At 42.0% G+C, this 15,118-nt stretch overlaps 1 protein-coding gene across 1 annotated transcript in view; it reads left to right on the top strand.

The window, feature by feature from the left end:
• Positions 1-550: 550 nt before the first annotated feature.
• USP6NL (USP6 N-terminal like) overlaps positions 551-15,118 on the top strand; it is a gene marked incomplete at its 5' end in the record, with an annotated part of 174,997 nt that continues 160,429 nt past the window's right edge. Inside the window, one exon of the mRNA XM_081085391.1 lies at positions 551-736. The remainder of the gene's footprint in view (positions 737-15,118) is intronic.

The raw sequence follows: 15,118 nt of genomic DNA, 5'->3' as shown, positions 1-15,118 counted from the left end.
GTGTCCCCGGGCACTGCCCCGCGGTGCCGCTGCGCTGGGGCCGGTCACAGCCCTCCCGGGGGCGCTGTCATTGCGCCACTTTCAGAGGGAACCGGAGGCACCGAGACGTGAAGCCCGAGGCCTCGGGTGGGGGGGGGGGCGCGGCTGAGCAGTGGCCTCAGGAAGGAAAGCCCCGGCCATCGGCCGCGGGGACCCCGCTCTCCGGGACTCCTCGGGGACCTTCCGCGGGTCCCGCCCCCCCCCCCCCCCCCAGCCCCAGGTGCCGGCTGCCCATCCCCGCGGCGCCTCCAGGGCCCCCGGGCGCCCCCGCCCCGCCCTCTCCCTCCGCGCCCGGTCCGAGCCTCAGCGCCGGGCTTCCCGCGGCGGCCGTGGGGAGCCGGGCGCGCCCCCGGCGGCGGGAACGCGGGGCGGCTGGGGCCGCCGGGAAGGGGCCGCCAAGATGGCGGCAGCCGCGGCCGCGGCGGCGACGGTTGGCAGCGGCCCGTGAGGCGGGCGGGGCGGCTGCGCGGAGGCGGGGTCCCGGGCCGGCCCGGGAGGCGGGGCCGTTTCCATAGCGGCGGCAGGAGGTGTCGGGTCGGGAACTTCCTGGTTCCCGGGCTCGGCTTCGCGGGGATCCTCCTGGAAGGGAAACAATGGGGCGGAGGGCACTGCGGTAGCCGCCGCCGCGCGAGACCCGCTGGGCCACCGGGACGCCCTGCTCCGCGCCCTCCGCTGCCTCCGCCGGGACCGTCCGGAGGTAACTTCCCCTCCCCTCGCCTGCCGCCCGCGGCGTCTCCCGGGTTTCCTCCGGGGCAGGGATCCGACTTGGCCCCGGGGAGCCGGACGCCGCCATTCTCGGACCCGGGGGAGGAGGACCCGGGGGAGGGGGACGCGGGGGGGCGGGCTCCGCAAACGTTGGCGGGGCCGCCCTTGTCCCCCTCGGAACCAGAATTGTGGGGTCCCCTGGGTGTGATTGACAGGTAGTCGGGCGCCGGGTGGGGGGCGCGGGGCGCGGGGGCGTGCGTGGCGGGTCCGCCGGGGCGGCGCGGGGCGACCTGCTGCGGGCGGCGAGGGGGTCGCGGGGAGGGAGACCCGCTGCCCGCTGCGCCCCGAGCAAGTTTCGGCCCCCGAGACGCGTCTCCCTGGCAAGTTTCACTTGCGGCGCCCGGAGCCCCAGCGGGCAGGACGGAGGCAAACTTCGTGCATGGAAAGGAGCGCCCGCCTTCTCGCCGGGAACTTTGTTTCCAGCGGGCGCGGGACGGACGGGGCGGGCGGGACGCGCTGAGCCTGGAAGTCGGTGCCTCGGTGCGGAGCTGGCGGGAGAGGTCGCGGGGACCGCCTCGCGCCGGCCTGGCGTGGCTGCGGCGTGGGGATGGCCACTCGCAGGTGTTTCAGAGCCAGAAGACGGGAGGCGTGTGAACCCGCCCGTGGGCATGGCTGACCGAGGGAGATGGAGCTCCTCTCCCCCCGCCCTTCCCGTTTCACCGTGCAGGTGCTTCCCCGTCCGTGGGCTTCAGCGGGAACGCGGCGGGGAAAGGTTTGTTTGAATGGGCAGTGCCCAGCCATTGGAAAAACGCGACACAAGTGGAAAAGAAAAGTGGGGACACGACCCTGGATATTTCGTTGGCTGGAAGAAAGTGGTTTCAGCTCTATCTTAACCCATCTCTAAAGAGAATGAAGTCTTTGGGTTAGATCCTTAATATTTTGTAGCTCAGCCAAGTTGGACAGAACTTTAAAGAGCGCCTTGGTCGAATCCCTCATAGGTCGAATCTCAGGGAAGTTCTGTTGGAGGAAATGAGGGTACCTTTTTTCTTTCATGAAGTCACCTTCATGAGAATTAAAATTAGCCAGCATCAAGGAAACAGTGGTTGATTTGCCTTTTTTTCTTCTTTTTTCTTAATCCTCACCCAAGGGTATGTTTCCATTGATTTTAGAGGGAGAAGGAGGAAGTGAGGGAGAGGGAGAGAGAGAGGCCATGGATCGGTTCCCTTCCTTAGGCACCCCACTTGAGATGAACCCGCATCCTGGGTCTGTGCCCTGACTGGGAATCGAACCCAGGGACTTTTTGGTGTAGGGGACAGTGCTCCAACCAACTGAGCCCCATCGTCCAGGGTGGTTTATTTGGTTTTATTTCTCATTCCATCAGACCGGAAAGTTAAGAAATATATTTGAGTTTGCTTCTCTTTTATAATAAAGTTTGTAAAGATAGACTAGTTTATTACTCAGAATGGATGTTAATCCTATGTTGTATGCTACATAGACAATTGAAATATGTCAAAAGAAAAAAAATTATGCTAATAAAAGTAGAAATTAGTTTTTAAAGGAAAACCATAGCCTTAATTTCAAGTAGAGGTCTCCCGAGTTAACAGAAATTCCTTTGAGTTGTCACAAAGGCATTCAAAGAGCATTGTGTGCCAAACATTAAGTCTTGGTTGGTGTTGGTGCCTCCTTATTGGTTTTAACTGGACTTGTCAGTCTCTTGTAACTTGTTTTTGGTAAGGATATCCCATTACCAGTTTGAACAGTGTTTTGACTTGAAATAGCTCCTAGTAAGGACAACTGCCATTGGTTAAACAAGTCAGAAAGAAGTGACAGCTTTGACACCATCTGTTAATGGACTGGCCATCCTTTAGCATCATTGGGAACCAAGACAACTTCCGGGCATGTGGACCCAGACTGGGCTGGGCCTCCAGTGCCAAGCAGAGGTTGCACTGGCCAATCTTTGCCAACATGTGCTTATCTATGTCAAGTTACTGTTACATTTTGTAGCCAGTGGAAATGGGTGAAAAAGAGGCCAGTAAATTCAAGCTAGTGGCAAAGTGAAAAAATTATTTTGCTTACCAAGTGCTAGCGATGAAAAGACAGTTTGAAGCTGGCAAAAGATTTAGCAACAATACTTTCTGCTTCAGATAGAGAGAAAGAGAGAAGAGATTACATTTTGTGGTTTATGTTTGCAATTTCACTTTAACCATTCTTGTTTTAGTGCAGTGATATTGTTATAAACAATACTCAGACTGTTTATTACCTGAAGGTTATAATTTGTCCCTTCAGTGTGATTTTTGGAAGGCATATTGTCTTCTTAGATGTGATTTACTTATGTTTAGAGATTCATATTTTTCCCTTTTAAAAACTGTCTCAATTTTTACAGTGGAAGTCAATACAAAGATAATACTAACCTGAAAGAATTCTGCCTTCTAGCACACTTCATTATAGCATGTGGGAATAGAGCATGGGAATTAGAGTCACAAACACTTGGTTTCTCTACTGGTCTGTGCCATTTCCAGGCTATTTCGCTTCATGCAATTAATTTACATTTCAAATTTGTTTTGTTTTTGTAAAATTGGGGAACATAAATTTAAGTTTGTTTATTGAACAGATATTTCTTGAGTGCCTTTAACATACTCCAAGACCTTGAATTAGGTACCTTGTTTTTAGCAATAGGGTACATAAGTCTTTTGAAAATTTGAAGTAGAGTACAGGGAGTTCTGACATGTAAGTAAGGAACCTGACTTGATTTGGAGGTGTCAGGACAAGCTATCCTGAGGAAGTGACTTATAAGACTTGAAGGATGAGGAGGATATGCTAGTTGCAAAGGGGAGGTGGGTGGGTGGACCCTTTGAGGATGAGAGAAGAGCATGTATACAGCCCTTGAAGAAACTGTTGAGAAAGTTAGATAAGAATGCGTGTTTATTAGTGCCTTACATGGCACGGAAGCAACCACTGTTAGTTGTATAGAGAAGGTTCTTGGCACCATACTCTAATCATCTTGTTCCATAGCAATTATAGAAAGGCCGTCAATCTAGTGGACTCTAACTGCACTAGAACTGGAAATGACTCTGCACACTTTGGTGTCTACTGTCATAACTCTGGCACCGCTACTTGTTAGTTTTTATATCTCTAAAACTGGAATTAGATGTTAAATAAAAGATTCTTTAATGTCCTTACAGAGATACTGTCATCTGATATCAGCATAGTATTATATACTGATGTCAGTATAATATTTTGATTTAACCTTGATGGTATTTTTCTTTAGAAGAGCTTAGACTACCTTATTGAATATCTACTCACAAAATAGGAATACCAATCTACCCTAAAAAATAAAATAAGATTAATAAATAGCAGGAGTTTAATTTGCTTCTAGGAAGATCAGGAGTGACTGGAGTTTCATGTCTTGTTTGCTTAAGTGTTTTTGGTTCTAAAGACATTAAATATTCTCTGATAGAGGTACACGTTGCACCTGTGTCTTGCTCACATTGATGAGTGTAGAAAAAGGTAAAATTTTATCCTGGAATTTTCCTTTCACTGAATTAGCAAGTGAATTAAAAATATTAGAGGAATGTTTTCATGAAATAAGTGAGAGGATATCATTTTAAGCTTCTTAATGTGTGAATTTCAGTTAGCAATGTTATATAGATCAGTAAAGGCAAATTAATATTTTATTATGGAATTAATGCAGTATTTATAAGCCAGTTAGTTCTTGGTGCTTTTTATTCCTGTTTCGTTTTTGGACATTTTAATGCTCAATAGCCTATCTGTGGTAACATAAGAAAAGATAAGGTTTTGAAAAGTTAGTCACAATGGAAAAAAATCAAATAGATGAGGAGGTTGAAATTAAGATTAGGTATTTGTGTGTGGGCTAAATATTTCTGTGTATTTTGCCAGTGTTTGTTATAAAAATTAATGAAGTGGCATACAGTGACTACTGACATTAATGTTTAAAATTAAAAAAAATCTGCCCAGCCGTGTGGTTCAGTTGTTGAGCATCGGCCTATGAACTAGGAGGTCACGGCTTGATTCCTGGTCAGGGCACATGCCCGGGTTTCAGGAGGCAGCTGATCAGTTATTCTCTCTTATTACTGATGTTTCTGCCTCTCTCTCCCTCTTCCTTCCTCTTTAAAATCAATTAAAAAAAATTTAAAAAATCTATTTGTCTCAACATGTTTCATGTTCTTTTTTTCTCTTTATAGTCTTGTTTTGGGTTGATTTTTTAAAAATAATTATTTCACTTCCTCATTTTTTATTAGCTTGGGATTATATGTATATATGTATATATATATATATATATATATATATATATATATATTACTATTCTTTCAGTGTTTGTCTAAGAAATTCTAATGTATTCTTGACTTACCACAGTGCAACATCAATTGAAACTTTCACCTTTTTTTCAGATAATGCATTCTTTAATGCAGATAAAAACATTAAAGCCAATGTCCTTTTATTACCTATTTCGTTGTTACCATGTACGTATGCATATCTATATAATAAAAGCCTAAGGGACCATTATGGCAGAACGATCAGAACGACCAGTCGCTATGATGTGCACTGACTACCAGGGAGCAGACACTCAAGTGCATATATGTATACTAGAGGCCTGGTGCATGAAATTTGTGTACTGGAGGGGTGGGGCGGGGCCCTCAGCCAGGCCTGCGCCCTCTCGCAGTCCAGGACTCCTCAGAGGACATCCCTCATACAGTCTGGGATCCTCCGCTCCTTACTGCCCGCCTGCTCACTGCTTAATGCTCGGCTCACTGCTCCTTAGCGCTGCTGTAGAGGCGGGAGAGACTCCTGCTGCCGCTGCACTCGCTAGTGGTGAGCCCGGCTTCTGGCTGAGCGGTGCTCCCCCTGTGGGAGCACACTGACCACCAGGGGGCAGCTCCTGCATTGAGTGTCTGCTCCCTGGTAGTCAGTGTGCATCATAGCAACTGGTCGTTCTGGTTGTTCTACCGTAATGGTCGCTTAGGCTTTTATTATATAGATATGCATACGTACATATATGTATTGTATACTTAATTCCCAAAGAAGTTTTTCTGTTGTTTTATGCTGTTATTATTCAATTAGACTTATTGTATTTCTTAAAATTCCTTTTCGTATTACTGACCTTTCATTTGGAATAGTTTTTCTTCTGCCTAAAGAGAGTACTTTTAGTATTTTCTTTAAAGAGGATTAGTATTGACAGATTTTCAAAGTTATTGTTTGTCTGAGGATGTTTTTTAGTTCACCTACATTCTTGAAAGATACATTTAGCTAGGTATAAAATTCTGGATTGGAGATCTATAAATACATATCCTTATGTGTTATTTTTGGAGAAGAGATTATTCTAAACTATTTGACTTTATTTCTGTTGAGAAGTCAGCTGCAGTTTATTGCTTTCTTATTTATAATTTGTTTCTTTGTCAGACTGTTTTAAGGATTTTCTTCTTCTGATTTCAGATGATGTTCTCTATTTTCTTTTCTCTCTTGGGATAAATACCTTTTGATGCCGTGACTTAATGTATTTCACCAGTTTTTTATAGTTCACAATCATCATCTCTTCAAATATTGCTTCTTCCCCAGATCTATCCTTCTAGAGTGTCAGTTATATTCAGTGTTGGATCTCACCGAATTCTCTATGTATTTCACCTGTCTTTTATATTTTCTGTTCTTTTGTTTCTTTTTTGTTGTGGATATTTTATTCTGGCCGATCTTTACTAAATTCATCCTCGTCTTTGTCTAATCCAGTGGTTCTCAACCTTCTGGCCCTTTAAATATAGTTCCTCATGTTGTGACCCAACCATAAAATTATTTTCATTGCTACTTCATAACTGTAATGTTGCTACTGTTATGAATCATAATGTAAATATCTGATATGCAGGATGGTCTTAGGCAACCCCTGTGAAAGGGTCGTTCGACCGCCAAAGGTGTCATGACCCACAGGTTGAGAACCACTGGTCTAACCTGTTCTTACATGTATTGTCTGGGTTCTTAATTTTGGTTATTGTATTTTTCATCCTAAAGTTTCAATTTGATGTTTTAAAAATCTGCTTTAATAGTTTCTAATTTAGCAGATTAGAAATAGTTTCTAATTTCCCGTCAAAATTTTCAAGCTCTGCCCGGCCTGCATGGCTCAGTGGTTGAGCTTCACCTATGAAACAGGAGGTCATGGTTTGATTACCCATCAGGGCACTTGTCTAGGTTGCGGGCTTGATCCCCAGTGTGGGGCATGCAGGAGGCAGCCCATCAATGATTCTCCCTCATCATTGATGCTTCTGTCTCTCTCCCTCTCTTTTCCTCTGTGAAATCAATAAAAAATATATTTTAAGAAAATTTCAAGCTTTGCACATATCTCTTTGGACAGAGTAAGCATGGCAGCTCTATCTCAGAGTCTTCTAGGTTTTCTGTTTGTTTTGTGGTGTGTTATTTCACGAGGAGCTAATCTCCTTATGTGCTGGCTTACCTATGGTTATGTATTGTTTATTGTATTTGAAAAAGTATTCCTAAAAGTAATTATAGATTTAGTAAGACTTTTGCCAGGCACTTAGGATCACCTTTATCCAAACAGATTTTTTTGGGAGTCTGTACAAGGAGTTATTTAGTTTACTTCTGGGCTGTCTATTCTTCTGGGATTTGGCTTTTTAAGGTCTCATTTGAGAGCAGGGAATGGTTCCTTTGGTGGATCTTGTACTCTGATATTTTGTCTTCTTAGCCTGTAAGTCTGCCTAAGTGCATTTTAGCCTCTCAGGCACCTGTTTTGATTAGGCAAACAATCCCAGGAGTAAAATGCTATGCTCCCCATACTGGATTCCTGTTATCTCTGTAGCTGGTAATTCCTCATTATATTGTTAGGTCTTTGTGTCCCCTCCCCCCCTTTTTTTAAAAATGAAGGTATATTAAACATATAAAAATATGTACTAATCTTAAATGTATACCTTAAGGAGTTTTTATAAATGTAATTAAGTGTATATTACCATGCCCACTTCAATATGTAGGACATTTTTGCCACCCCAGGAGGCTCTGTCACACTCCTTCCCAATTATACTACCTTCCTCTCCTGCCTCAGGTATCAATTACTCAATTTTCTGTCACCATAGACTAGTTTTGCATTTTCTAGTTTTTCATCAGAATGGTATCATACAGTATGTAGTATCTTATGTCTGCCTTCTTTCATTCAACATTGTATTGTATCAGTGAGATTCAGCTATGTTGTTGCATGTAGCAGTGGTGTTTCTTTATTATTGCTCTGAACTTGTTCTGGCCACTGTGGCACCTAAAAAATTGTCTCACACCTCAGTGACTTCAGTGATGAAAACATTTTGTACCCCCTTATAAATCTGCAGTGTGGGCAATGTTCACCTCTGTTTCATTTGCTTTCAAGTAGGTTTGCTTGAAGGTTGAGTCTAGTATTGTTTGAAGGTTTGCTCACATTTCTGGTGGTTGATGACAGAACACCTACATGTGGCCTGAGCATGCTCACTACGTGGTGGCTAGGTTCCAAGGGCAAGCGTCCCACCCACATGTGGTGAGAACGGGAGCGAAGAGCCAGTGAGCCAGACAGACGCTATTTTGGCTTCTATGACTTGGCCTTGACATCCTATATGAAGCTTATTCAGTATTATTTCCACTTCAGTCTATTCTTTGAGGCAGTTATGAGTCTACCCAGGTTTAAAGAGATAAAAAAATGGATTCTGCCTCCTGTTGGGGAGAGGCATAATTCTGGAACATCATGTGAGACCAGAAATAATGCAGTGACCATTGTTGGAAAATACACTCTGCCTTAGAGGTAGCCTAATACATGATTGTGTCACAGTTTATTTGTCCATTCTACTCTTAATAGACATTTAATTGTCTCCAGTTTTTGGCTATTATAATAAAGTTTCTAAGAACATTTTTATATATATAATGTATGTATTTTGTTGAACATATGTACTCCCTTTTTTTGGATATATTCCTAGGAATGGAATTATTGAGTAATAGGAAAATGTGAATAAATATATAAATATAAATACAGTTACTAGCAAACAGTTTTCCAAAGTGGTTGTACCAATTTATACCCTCTGATATTTTTAACAATTTAAAAATATACTTAATGTATATATTTTTTTGGTCTAGCTTTCTTTTCAAGCAAGAAGGTTGATCTGTAATACCTGGTTTATCTTTGTTGGAGATGCATATCCCTTATCTTGCCTTTTATGCAATTTTTCATGTGTTTGTGTTTTACTTTCCCAGTTAGATGCTTAGGTATTAGAACATAAAGACTAGGTAGAAGAGTCCGATTGTGAAGTAGTAGACTAAAAAAAGTAATATTTTAGAATATGTATTCAAATGGCTGCTAAGAGTAGTTACCATTAGCCGATTATCTACATTAATTGCTTAAGAGAATTTTTTTTTAAAAATATATTTTATTGAGTTTTTACAGAGAGGAAAGGAGAGAGATAGAGAGTTAGAAACATCGATGAGAGAGAAACATCGACCAGCTGCCTCCTGCACACTCCCCACTGGGGATGTGCCCGCAACCAAGGTACATGCCCTTGACCGGAATCGAACCTGGGACCCTTCAGTCTGCAGGCCGACGCTCCATCCACTGAGCCAAACCGGTTTCGGCTGCTTAAGAGAACTTTTAAGGAATTGCTTTTGGGTTGCTTGAGCCCCATTCTTCATCAGTTTATATCACACTTTGTTTTGACCCAGCTTTTTATTACCATTTTGAATTCTAAGCTCCTTCCTCAGATTTGCTTGGGAAATATTTTTCTATTACAAAAAAGTTTTCCTCCAAAGTTGATGATTTGCTGTCACAGGATTGCCAGCAGAATGCCATCTAGGTTCTCCCCTCAAGCTTAGGGTTACCTTTGATTATTTCACTGTTAATAGCCATTTTGACTCTCTTCTAAGTGTCATTTAAATAGGGCACATTTTTAAAAATAACCAACATTTTAGATTAGTTTGTTTTAGTTCATATCTGGTTATGATCAACTGATCCTGTTTATAATGCTAAGGAAGCTAGACTCTTTCTTAATTACCCAGTGAATTAAAATAAGTTTTTAGGTCATAAATCTTTCAGTGCTAGAACAAGAACTTAAAATTGTATTTCAACTCCTTTATTTTATATCATAAGACCAAAAATGGATCAGTATTAATACATATGACAAATATATAAGATATTTAGTTTACCAAAGCATTTTTTATGCATAACCCATGATAATTTTGAGTGGTAGACAGGTTGGAAATTTTAATTGTAATTTTATAGATAAAGAAACAGGGTTAGAGAAGTGATGTGACTTGATCTGAATTTCTAGAACTGGTTAATGGCAGAGCTGGTCTATATGTATCTGGGACTTCCTATATATTGCGTGATTTAATTTTTTTTAACAAGGTCTGTCATCAACTTGCTGAATTTCAAGTTTATTGACATCCTATATGAATCTTCCTCTCTTCAGCTGTAAATATGTGTATTTTTGGCCTTTGCATGAGCTGAAGCTCTTAACTCTCATCTCACTCTGGTTTCCCTTGGTACTTCTGTCCTGAATGTATTCTGTTAGCCCAGGATTCTGGAACCAGGTCTCTCTCTCTCTCTCTCTCTCTCTCTCTCTCTCTCTCTCTCTCTCTCTCTCATTTTATTGGTTAATAAAAGTATATAGGTTTCAGGTACAATTCTATAATACATTATCTGTATATAGTCTTTTGTGGTCACCACCCCAAGTCAAGTTTTCTTTCATAATCATTTGTCCTCCCTTTACCCTCTCCTACCTCCCACTACCCTCTTTTCCCTCTGGTAATCACTATACAGGTTTCTCTTGATTGTTGTATCTGAAGCCCCTTGAGAAGTTTTTGCATTATTGTATGGCTGAGTTAGTATTTCCTGAATGAATGGATGGATGCAGTCTTGTGTTAAGAATCCAGCTAGAGATCAGGTCTGCTTTTCTTTATATGTCTCATGGTGTCAGGTATAGTGCATACTATTGTAGTTGGCAGTCTGTAATTTTTTACTCACTTTTAAAAGGATGTCAGCTCCTGAAAATCAGAGGTATTGTATCTTTCACTTTAACTTTTATCTGTAGAGCTCAGGCATTATGTACAGTTCTGATAGTATATATCGAGAGAATTAGGCAAATGTGACATGTAAACAAATTCTAAGCCACTTTTAAAAGATCCCGCCTCTGTAACAGATAAGTAAGGAGGCCTTAGAAGGGACATTTGTTTTCCTAACTACTTAGAAGTTGACATGTTGACTAGCCTAAAGCTACCAGAATTTGATAAGTCCTTTTGGAAACCTAACTTAAATTCCACCTGTAGATGGGGAAATTAGACCTCGTTCTTATCTGATGCTTCATTAACATACACGTGTAAACAAACTGAGGAAACCAAAAGATTTCTCATTTTGCCCATCTCATTCTCTGATCTTTTTAGCAGGAAGTATTTTGTTGATTTAGTGAATAGGATAAACAAACCTTTTACTGAAGCAATAAAAGATTTGCTTTACTTCTCTTGAGCTGGGAAAATACTTAAAATTGTGGGAATTTAGCATTATGTTTCAGGGAGTATAGATTACAGAAAAAGCATTTTTTAATAGAAAGCTCAAGAATTGTGAAAGTACAGTGGTGAGACCTTCTATGTCAATAAAGAATGACCTTAATATTAACTAAGGTTATTTCTTTATTTGGAATGAGAATATGTTACCTGGGACTCTGCCCTGACATAATATATTTGAACTAATAAACTGTGTATCTGAATTAAGAAAAAAAGGCACTAAAATCACTATGATGTAAGGTCCATGGGGAGCAGGTTCTTTATTTTGTTCATGGCTGTGTCTTCAGAGCCTAGAGCACTGCCTGACTCATAATAGCTGCTCAGCTAATACTTGTTGAATGATAGTAAATTTGTATGTTATCTATCTTTTAAGTTTAAACACTGAACATTAATCATTTAAGTATTGGTTTATAAGTCTTTTGTAAATAAATTTAAATTGGTTGAGGCACAATTTTTTATTACATCTTGCTGGTTGTGAGAAAGTTGCATAAAGCACATTGCAGAGCATACATTCATTGTCAGATTTCTGTGAGACATTTTACAATTGTGCATGATAGTCCATTATGTATAAATTAACATTCATTTAGTCAATCCCTTATTATTGTACATTTAAATTGTTTATAATTTTTTTTGCGATTACAAATGCTTCAATGAAGGGAATTTTCTTAAGCTTTCTCTTGGAATGTCAGTTCAACAAATAGCAATTTAGCAAAAAAGGATCTAGGATTTTCTACTAAAAAATGAATTTGGATTACACAGTGGTGAAGGTGAGATCAGAAGCTTCAATGATTAGACAGCTGATACCAGACATCACAAATGGGACAGCTCTTTGGGTAGGCCAGCTGGTTCTACATGTGGATAATGTGTTGCACAGAAAAGCCATCTTGCAATTTGTAGTGGAACTAGCTGTCACTTGTATTTGTCTTTAACTTTTAAAGAGTAAATGAGTTACCACATCTGTTTCTTCCTCTTTTTTTTTTTTTTAATATATTTTATTGATACAGAGAGGAAGGGAGAGGGATAGAGAGTTAGAAACATCAATGAGCGAGAAGCATCGATCAGCTGCCTCCTGCACGCCCTCTGCTGGGGATGTTCCCGCAGCCAAGGTACATGCCCTTGACCGGAATCGAACCTGGGACCCTTGAGTCCGCAGGCCGACGCTCTATCCACTGAGCCAAACTGGTTAGGGCTGTTTCTTCCTCTTAATTATGGCTTAAAGATTATAAGTGCACTTAACTCCTTTATGACATTTACATATATTAGGTTACTTTTATTTATAATCATTTTATTTCTGAATTTTATTGGAAAATTTTCACTTTTTTATATTAAAATATTACATTTATACAAAAAACTATATGTAATATGTGTTATACAATCTAATATACTGATGTCCATACTATCCCCTCCCTCAGTTTAAGTGATATTACTAGTACCTCTTGGAGCACATCTCCTCACTACTACATTTTATTTTCCTGAGGAAACCATCAGTTTCAACTCTTGCTTTTGTTCATAGTTATAATTACACTAGAGGCCAGATGCACGATATTTGTGCAAGAATAGGCCTTCCTTCCTCCTGCTGCCAACACTGGCTTCCCTCTGGCACCCGGGACCCGGGCTTCCCTCACAGCCTCAACTTTGTCCGGAAGGTCATCCGGAAGGCCATCTGGTCTAATTAGCATATTACGCTTTTATTACTATAGACTAGAGGCCCGATAAACAAAATTCGTGCAAGGGGCTCGGCCCTTGCAGCCGCAGCTTTGTCTGGAAGGTCATCTGGAAGGTTGTTTGGCTACCTGGTCTAATTAGCATATTATACTTTTATTATTACAGACTAGAGGCCCGGTGCACAAAAATTTGTGCACTCGGGGGTGGGGGGGAGTCACTCAGCCCGGCCTGTGCCCTCTCGCAGTCTGGGACCCCTCAGGGGATGACCACCTGCTGGCTTAGGCCCGCTCTCCGGGGGATTGGACCTAAGATGGCAATCAGACATCCCTCTGGCAGCCTGGCAGCCCTCGGGGATGTCCACTTGCCAGTGGGGAGCAGGCCTAAACTGCAGTCGGACATCCTTAGCGCTGCTGAGGAGGCAGAAGAGGCTCCCACCACCACCGCTGTACTGGCAGCCATCAGCCTGGCTTGTGGTTGAGCAAAGCTCCTCTCATGTGAGAGCACTCTGACCACCAGAGGGCAGCTCCTGCATTGAGCGTCTGCCCCATGGTGGTCAGTGTGTGTCATAGTGACCAGTCATTCCCAGTCCTTCTGCTGTTAGGGTTAGTTTGCATATTACCCTGTTACTATATAAGATAGAGGCCTGGTGCATGGGTGGGGGCCGGCTGGTTTGCCCTGAAGGGTGTCCCGGATCAGGGTGGGGGACCCGCTTGGGTGCCTGGCCAGCCTGGATGAGGGGATGATGGTTGTTTGCAGCTGGTCACACACCCTTCTGGGTGGGGGTCCCCACTGGGGTGCCTGGCCAGTCTGGGTGAGGGGCTGAGCGCCGTTTTCAGGCTAGTGGGTGACTGAAGCTCCCGACATTTCCTTTTTTTCTTTTTCTTTTTCTTTTTTTTTATTCTGGGATTTATTTACCTTGTATGGCTGTCACTGGAGCTGAGAGCCGGCTTTAGCTCTGAGGCTCGGCTCCAGCTCTGAGACTTTGGCTGCTGAAAGCAGGTATCAGGGGTTTGTTTGGCTTCTATGATTGAAAAACTGTTGCAACTCCAGCTCTGAGGCCTGGCTGGCTGAAAGCAGGTTTCTGGGGTTTGTTTAGCTTCTATAATTGCAACATTGTTTCTTAGAGTGCAGCTCAGCGGCGGGCAGTGGCAGGCGGGGAACCTTGGCTTCCTCCATCACTGGAGCAAGCAAGCCTCCTGTTGGCTTCAGCTGCCTGGCTGCCGGCCGCCATCTTGGTTGGCAGTTAATTTGCATATCACCCTGATTAGCCAAAGGGAAGCATGTCGGAGGTATGTTTAATTACCATGTTTGTCTATTACTAGTTAGAATAGGCATATGTCTCTAAATAACATATTGCTAATTTTACGTAGTTTGGAACTATATAAATGGTATTATGTATGTGTATGTATATATTCACAAATTTAGTGAGTAAAATATTTTAGTAAAATTAAAACTCACAAATTAACTTGCATTTAAAATTAACATTTATCCTCTGCATTAGCCATCTTTTGCTGTGTAACAAACAACTGCTAAATTTCAGTGGTGTACCACTATGATCACTTAATTCTAACTGACAGGTTTGGCAGTCTCTATTTTTCATTTGATTCTTCAAATCTGTTTCCTTCTTTTTTATTCATAGTTTCCATTTTATATTGTATTTGGAAGCATTGCTGTTCTGTTTAAAAAGGTTTTTTGAGTAATCTACTTATTTTTGTTGAATTTTGCTTATTATGCATAGTTTTACATTTTGAGCTCATTTTTTATTATGCTTTCAATTGTGGAAATGCTTATGATACCTGAGTTAATACTACTTTCTCCCAGGGGGAATTTGCAGTTGAGGACACTGTCAACCCAGGGCCACTTAATTTCTAGGCTTAAGATTTTCTCAACATACAAGTAGTTTGAACTTGAACTTGAAGCCCTTGTGAAGGTTGGTTTGTTTATAGATTTCCAGGGAATACTCTCTTTCCCCTCCCTAAACATGAATAAACCTAGACTTGGCAGAACTTTCCTTATAGCATCCCTTTGGGGTATTTATTTTTTCATAGTTTATTACTTTTATTGATGATCTAGTCCTTTAGTTGCCAGGCTTTATTATGTGCTTATCTGTAGTCTGACTTCCCATATTATACAGTGTAAAGGTTTGGCTTTATCCTATGCAAACTGTTAATTCTGAAAGCCCTTCTGC

Source organism: Myotis nattereri (genome assembly GCF_964212035.1).
Source record: "Myotis nattereri genome assembly, chromosome: 1".
NCBI lineage: Eukaryota > Metazoa > Chordata > Mammalia > Chiroptera > Vespertilionidae > Myotis > Myotis nattereri.
Note: the sequence above shows the minus strand (reverse complement) of the source record. Positions and strands in the feature narration are given on the sequence as shown.